Here is an 8624-nt window from a genome sequence, read left to right as displayed (position 1 = left end):
TTCTGGGACTGACCCCTTAACGTGTGGGATCTGACTCGCTCTCCATGTAGATAGTATCAGAATTGAGTTAAACTGGAGGACACCCAGCTGGTGTTGCCGGGATTTGCCTGGTGTGGGGGAAAAACCTCCACACATTTGGTGACCAGAAGTGTCAGAAGTGGTGTTTTGTGTGAGTGCTAAAGAAGACACATGGAACACACATAGTAAAGGAAAAACTGGGTATGTTTTTTCCTTTAAAGCCCCAATTCCCAGAGATTCGGATCCAGTAGGGCTAGGGTGGGGTCTGAGAATTTGCATTTCTGACATGTTTCCCAGTAACCCTGATGTGGGCGAGCTACACACTGAGACCGCAGCTCTAATCTCATGCCACTCTCTCCCAGGATCTTCTTTGTCAATTACCACCTACCAGAGAAAAAGTACTGCCTCTCCCACAGTGAAGGTACAAATGTATACAGCCTACAGGCAGGGAGTATATCTGTGGGTCCCTCCCACTCCCAAGGCCAGTCCCTACCTGCAGTTTACTAAGAGACAGAAATCATTACGTTTCAAAAACTGTGTCCAGGTAGGTTTCTGGCTGTGGTTTCTAACTCGCAGAATTGAACAGAAGCAATTAGACTGAAAGCTGCCAGGTTTTAAGGGCCTGTATAGCCTTTCACCTCTCCGGTCTCACAGCACTGAAGTGGAGGCTACATTTGGTTCTTTTGCCAATAGTGCTCTCCTGTGTCTCTTCCACCAGGTCAGAAGCTGTTGGAGAGTAGAAAGCACATTTTATTCACCTCTGTATCTCTTCCAAGCCCGTGCTCAGCTCCCTTGCTAGAAAGGAACATAAAGTTTTGCACATTCTAGATGTAACAGGAATCACATTTAGAAGATATTAAACAGCTACACTTTCTATTCTCATATGACTGATGTTCTCTCAAAGCCCATCCATCATTAAAGCTCAGTTTACTGCCCAGGAAAAAAGAGGGAGGTATCAAAGAGTCATAGTTCATGAAAGAAGATATTACTAAGTGATGTCCCACTGGGTAGAAAGCTGAAGCAGATATACCTTCTGATTCTAGGAGGAAGCCATGAGGTAGAGAAAGCTAGAGCAGGAGAGAGGACATGCCCCTGGGGTCAAATCAAGAGAGGTCAAGGAGGAAAGGCAGAAGCAGAGGGGGCTTTCCTGTTTGGGGCCTGAGGAGGAGACCACCTTCAGAGAACTCCTGCAAAAAATAAAAAGAGAAAATGGCAACAGAAGAGAAAAATAGACATGGTAGTATGCCATGAGGATGCAAAAAAAAAGGTATCTGGGAACGGTCAGCTCATGTGGGGCAGGGAAGGTATCCAAACACTCTGACATGCTGCCAGAGGTGGAAAGGTGTGGAAGAGTGAGGAGGGTGGTGGGAAGAGCAGGGGGAAACTGACCCTGTGGCAGAAGCTATATGGTGGAAAACCATAGACCCAGGATGGAGGGAGGTGGCTGAGACCCAGAGAATCTGCAGCTTTAGTGAGGACCAATGTGACGGAGAAACCCTGGGCCCCAGTAGGCCACCACATCGCAAGTCATGCTGACTGCAGTGTCAGCAGTTTCTACCAGCAGGATCCCCAGTGGATGGACAGGACATCATCTCAAAGGCTAGAAGGGACCAGGGGACAGCATCAGGACCCGTAGGTGGACATCACCCCTTTCCTCGCCACAAAGAGGACAGCTAAGCTTTCCTTCCACCCAGGAGTCATCTTGTGGATATCTAAGGTGAGTCCTAAGAGGAAACAGGAATCTTGACTTTGAGTATTTATCCAAAAGATACTAAACAAATCTCTAAAAGGCTGTTTAAGCAGCAGAGCCTGAAATACCCTCAATGTGCAAATTTCAGTTTTTTCCCCACCTTCAGTGGGAATGGGGGGAGAAAGAAGATAATAATAGTTTCTTCTCCACATCCAAATGTCCATGTAAAAATGTGTCCTTGAAACTCAACAAAAATGTGACAAAGTGTGTAGGATTTTGCTGTTACATTCATTTTGTATAAGCCTAGTTTATTTAAGCTAAAGTTTCTTCCACTGGAAAATAATAGCAGAAAATGGAGCTACTGGGAACAGCCCAGAAACAGTATCCAGGACACTGTGTGTGGCAAGATTGGATGGATAGATAGTAAGGAGGATGACCTACTCTTCAAAAGTTTCCTTCCTCTTTACTACAAAACTCATTTTTCCCCCCTCTGGCATTCATCTGTTGAAATGAATTGCCCCTCCCAAGGAGGATACACACAAAGATAGAATGCTAATAACCACAATACCTAGCACCTCAGCTTCCTTACAGTAGGCATTGAATATTTATTTGGTCATTCGATGTGCTAATTAGATTTGAAGAGAGAGATCATGAAAATTACGTGGTGTACTTGGTTGATTTAACGAAGGGAAGACAAGATGAGCGCTCCTAGGAATATCCATGGAGCTGACAAGGGCTGGGTATGGTCATACTTTGTAGTAGCTGCTATTGGATGGAGAGCAGGGCTACCTGTCTGCTGTCCTAGATGTGCTGGGAACAGAGAATGAGCTCGCTTTGAGACATGACTTTCCTCTTAGTTCCAACTGAGTTGGAAGTTTGGCCTCTTTTTCTCCTTCTCCATATTCTGCTCTAGAGAGGCATTTGAAGAACATCTAGAACAAAAACCTCCTATTATGGATGAGGAACCTGAGCTCACAAAGGTAAAATAATTTACACAACTTCTAAATGACAGAGACTGGAATAATTTTCAAGCCTCCCAGGTCAGGTTTTTCCTTTACTGCAGACTCCTCTGGATGCAGGCAACAAATCAAACTGTCAGAGGGGGAAAAAAAAATTATTGGCCCAGAGAAGTAAAGTCCAGGGGCAATTTCGGGTATGGCTGAATTCAAATGCTCAACTCAGTTTGCCAGGAAGACATATTTCACCATCATTCCTTTCCACCTTTTGCTATTTTGGCTTTTATATCATGTCAAAGATGGCTACTGGCACCTCCAGGCTGAGGTTCCACAACTTAGAAAATCCAGTGGGAAGACAAGAGTCTCTTTCCTGACTCGAGATGCTGGTTCCCCTGCCTTTGTTCACTGCTTTAAACCAGTCGCTGTGGTTAGAGCTTCTCTCATAGATGACACATGCTCCTGGAGTATAAGACAGTCACACCCTAAGCTCAGAGACTGAAAGGAGAAGAGAGAGTGGCTTCTCAATGGAAAATCAGAATATTGTTACCAAAAGGAGGAGGGAAAAGAGTCTGTTTCTATGACAGCATCCTTCTAGGCTGTGTGGTCCAGATACACCTGTGACATCAGACACACACCTTGTATTATTCTCAATTGAAAGGAAGGTTAGTTTATTTAATCTTATGAAAGGGGATAAAATGGTCTTCTTTTCATGGAGAATAGACACCTTGCACAATGTTCACTCTGGAAGGTAATGTCAGGAAGGATCCTGGCAGGCAACAGGGGCTCGCTCTAATTCAGATAATCTAAGAGAGTTTAATAAAGAGATATTTACAAAAGCAAAGGGTGTAGGGGAGGTACAGAGATGGTGCAGTACCTGGAGGGTAGTAACGTCTGGGTTCCCTGACCCCCCTGGCCCTGAAGGGGCAAGAGGAGGGGGTGACCCCTAAACCAGGAGGCACAGAGGACTGCTTGGAGAGGGCAACTGGACTGAAGTTGTGACCTGTAGTGAGGATACAGTCTCAAAATGGGAGCTGGGGAAACAACAAATTCCCAAACCTTCCTCTCCTCCCTCCATCCAATTTTCTGTAGAAGGTCTCTATTGGGTGACCCATCACGAGGCCAGAAGCAGGAATCTCATCATTGTGGATCATAAGGTCAGCCTCTCAGAGCACAATGCTGGACAGACAAGGATCAAGATTGGGTCCAGAGAGGAACAGACAGTATTCAGTTTCTCAGTTACATTTGCACCCTATTCATGGGCCATGAGATGTCTGACTGTATGCCCTTGTCTAAACTCCTATACTGCAGCATTGCCCGCTAAACATCTATAATTGAAATCCTTTGAAACATGTGGGATTGTGAACATACATGACAACAGCAACAGCGAGGCCCACTGGGGCTTCATTTTGGTTTGGGGTCATAAGACTTGCTCGAGTGTTTGTTCCTTTGTTTGCTAGCTTTGTGGCCTTGAAAAAGCCAGATAATCTCTCAGAGATGGAGTTTCCTCATCTTCAATATGAAGATAATATTTCCCTTGCCCACCTGATGGTATCTGTCATTCAGTACAAATGAAATATTAGATATAAAAGTGTATGGGGAGGGCTTCCCTGGTGGCGCAGTGGTTGAGAGTCCGCCTGCCGATGCAGGGGACACGGGTTCGTGCCCCGGTCCGGGAAGATCCCACATGCCGTGGAGCGGCTGGGCCCGTGAGCCATGGCCGCTGAGCCTGCGCGTACGGAGCCTGTGCTCCGCAACGGGAGAGGCCACAGCAGTGAGGGGCCCGCGTACCGCAAAAAACAAAAAACAAAGTGTATGGGGAATGACAAAGTACTAATTTCATATTGATCATTTCAGCCTTTGTATGTGAGCATAGGTAATACAATGTTTTATTTATGGCTATGCAGTTTTGTAATTCTTACATCAGGAAAAGTTCTAGAGTGCATTTGATGCATTCTATATGTGGCAGTATGTTTTAACCATGTGAAATTTGAAATGAGTTAATGAGAAATTAACCTCCAGTTTACTCCAGGATTGCATTGAGGAGATGATTTACTGTGATTCTGTTTATTGCTGGGGGAAAAATATAAAAGGTTAATCAAGTTTTCTGCCTGACAAGTGAGTCACTGTGCTTATTATCTGTTTATGAGTAGACAAAGGCACAAAACATCCTTGTGTCCCAGTGAGCTCTGTGAGTCCTTTAAAAACTGTACATTAGCCATGGATCTTCCTTCTAACTCTCCCCTGCAGTTTGCTGAGGATATTTTCCATAATATAACTAGGCTTATCACAATGTATTTCTGCACTGCTGGCTCCTAGGACAATTGCCTAGATTTTCAAACCCCAGATTGGAAGCTGTGGTTTGATAAAAACTACTTTGGAGAAAATGGAAACACTCCCCTCATCCCCTCTTACCTCCCCCTTTCCCTCTATGAATATCCTGGTTCCTAAGACTCTCTTGATCAGATTCCCTTATTGTCCCAGTTTCATGAGAACTCATCAGTGACAGCTTCCAGGGGTGCACTGAGAGTATACTATGTGTTAAGAACTCTACATCAATATTTTACTTAATCTCCCCAATATCAGATGAAGTAGGTGTTATTATCTCCATTGTATGTGAAAGGACTGAAGCTTAGAGAGGCTTACAGCAGAAGAATTTGAATCCAAATGTCTGAGTCCAAAGCCTGTGACCCTAACCACCATACTTTATAGCCTATCTGTTTCCATGTTGTTCTTTCTCTCTTATAGTAAAATCCGATTGATCCTCATAGAAGAATGGGTCTTACTTGGGTCAAGATGCAGAGGGAGTTTTTTTCTTCTCATTTCAGAAGACACTTATGTACCCATTGCAGATACATTGCTGATACTTTTTTGGGAAAGGGACAGCCACTATCCCCTGAGGACGCTATGTTAACAGCTGAGAAGGGAATAGCTGTATTGAGTTGCTGTTCTCTGTTAGTCACCATGAAGTCTAGATTCTAATTATTGCGATATCACAATTCAAGGCCATCTGCAAGACAAATGGTCAAAAGCCAGAGTGCTCAGCTTTGCAATATACTATTGTGGTAAAAACATAACACAGGATTTTTTTTTTTTTTTTGCGGTACGCGGGCCTCTCACTGTTGTGGCCTCTTCCGTTGCGGAGCACAGGCTCCGGACGCGCAGGCTCAGCGGCCATGGCTCACGGGCCCAGCCGCTCCGTGGCATGTGGGATCTTCCCGGACCGGGGCACGAACCCGTGTCCCCTGCATCGGCAGGCGGACTCTCAACCACTGCGCCACCAGGGAAGCCCAGGATTTTTTTTAATATAGAAAATGTAGGAGAATGCTCAGTGACTGAGAATCTATATACGGAACTTAATCTATTTTTCCTAGATGACGGCTATAAGAGGTTAAGCCCAATGGTATAAACTTTACCTTGCTGAATTTCCCCATCAATTTCAGCTGTTCATATTCCATTTTTTACTTCTTAAGCACATTGGAGAAGTATATGAGAAGAAATGCACACTCATCTTTTTAAATGACATAAGAGATAGTGAACAATTTAATAGAAAAGAAAAACACTCAACTCATTTAGTAATTCTTTTAATGAATTTTTGTCAAGTGCTTAATTTTTGCTGGGTTCCAGGAGTACTGGGAAACTTCTAGTCTAATAGGGGATCCAGGGACAAGCAATGTAATATAGTGAGTATTACAGTAAGAGTTAAGTAAGAAGGGTGAGTGGGCATGACCACAACTGACTCAGTCTCAGAGGGTCTAGGAAAACGTCCAAGAACACTTGCTGTCTCCTTTGAGATCTAATGGCTGAGTAGGCCTTAATCAAGCTGGGGGAGGGTGTTTCAGGCTGAGGTGCAACACAGACAAAAGCCTGGCTCCATTTTAAGGAAATGAAAGTAGTTCAGCGTTGTTGGCACTGTGAGGGAGGAAGTGGCAAAAGATAAAGAATGGCAAGAAGCAGAAGCTAAATCTTAGAGAGTCTCTTAGCTCCGTTAAATGATTTGGACTTTTCTATTAAGGTCAACAAGTAGCTATTAAAATTTTTAAGCCAGTGAATGACACGATCAAATTTGTGCTTTAGGAAGATGATTACTCTTGACTCCAGGTCCCAGAGGACGCTGGTCTGGGTTGGCGTGCTGGTGCAGTGACACTGACCTTCACCTCTGAGGAAGCTGAGTCCTTGTTTTCCTTGCCTTTGTTGGGCCATAGATGTTGCAATACAGCTATGTTTAGACTCTACATACAGAAAACCCATATTCAAATGAAACATCAATTCCTGTAAGGACAAACTTCTGTCTCCCTGGAGTGGAAGATGTCTGTTGTAAACAACCTGCTACCAAAAGGCTGGCTGATCTCCTTGGTCTCCGCTGCTGGCAGGTTGGGCATTCAAGAGCAGCGTTAGCTAGATCCGCGGGGACCCATCAAGCGTCTGCCGCACGCCCACTCTGTTCTGGCACCTTTTCCGCAGCACAGTATCATCCTTCCCCACTGGTCGTTGAGAGACCGCTCTGCAGTGGATGCTCCCTGGGGGACGGTAATATCTGCATACTTTGTGCCCATTCCTATAGGTGAGTCTACATACCTCTTCCCCGGACTTGCTTGTCCCTAGTTCTCCAGTCCTTTACCTTCCAGACTCAAGGCCAATCATCCATACAAAATGGGTAACCAAGCTTGCTGTTCATCACTTCCTTACTGAGTAATTTCCTATCTCTCCCTTGACTAACGGACAGGTCTAAGATGCAGTTTTTACGTCTTCTCAGGGGATGGACACACAGAATTGAGCGATCAGTCACACCTAGTGGCAGCCTGCTTGCTAACGAATCCTCATATCGGCTCTCCTTACATCTACTTTCCCCTTGTCCTGATCTCTGGGATTATTCTCAAGCCTTCAGGCTGTGCTTCCAAGGGAGCCCAGGCTAAATGGTTGGCATCAGGAGTGAGCTTAGAAATCAAACCATAAGAATGGGATTTTCAAATTAGATTACTAGTGGTAGTTACTATTACCCTGCACTGGGTGCATCAGAGTTGGTTGAATATCCATCCAGGTTGTAAAATTTTAACTGTGACATCACACCAGTGACAGCTATAAAGAAAGTGCCTGAATGTTCTAGATTCATTTTCCCATTCTCACAAGCTGGGAGTGCAGTGGCATAAATTACTATGTTGTCACACTTTTCTGAACCTATGGAAGGAAAGCTGTTGGTGATCAGGGGGATAGCTGAATAGGTGCTGTGGGTGCTCAGGTGTATTCGTTCCCTGTGAAATATTTCAGCATTTCTTCTTTCTGATGATTCGGTAACTGATGGCATTTTCCACCTTCATTGATTCCATGCTCTAAATCAATGAAACTCTACCCTGATGTGTACAACTGAATTGCCTCAGTGCTTAAAAAAAAATCAATGCATGTACGGACTCCATCATTTAAATCAGAATGTCTAAAAGCGGGGCCCAGATATCTGTGTTTTTAAAAGCTCCTCGCATGGTTGTAATGTGCAGCCAGGGTTGATGACAGCACTTCCAGACCAACAGAGAGGGGAGGGTGGAGGGTGACTTACATTCATTGAGCAAGCACTACCATTGGCATCTTCCCTTTTTATATACACATGCAGTTTCAATAACAGTGATATGGGAAAGAGTAATCAGATTTCTCCTTGAAGGAACATGCCAACAGTTTGGTAGAAATACTTATATTTGATGCTTGGGGTAAAAGGTGAGTCCTCTCAAGGGCATGTTCAAAACAAAACTGTTTCCAAAAATCGCAGGCATATGACAAGGAGAGGAATTGTTTGGCCTTTGTGGGACTGGGAAAGAGAATGTACAGAAGAGGGATAGGAAAGAATAAAGCACAAAGTAGCCTGCTGTGAGCCTCCAGATCTCCCACGACTCAACTCCCAGTGCTTGGGGTTAGGTCGTAAGTGTTAAGGTTTCTGCCCAGGTGACATGGTCAGTATGAAAACAGGAGCTGGA

Source organism: Phocoena phocoena, chromosome 2, assembly GCF_963924675.1.
Source record: "Phocoena phocoena chromosome 2, mPhoPho1.1, whole genome shotgun sequence".
NCBI classification, from domain to species: domain Eukaryota; kingdom Metazoa; phylum Chordata; class Mammalia; order Artiodactyla; family Phocoenidae; genus Phocoena; species Phocoena phocoena.
Note: the sequence above shows the minus strand (reverse complement) of the source record.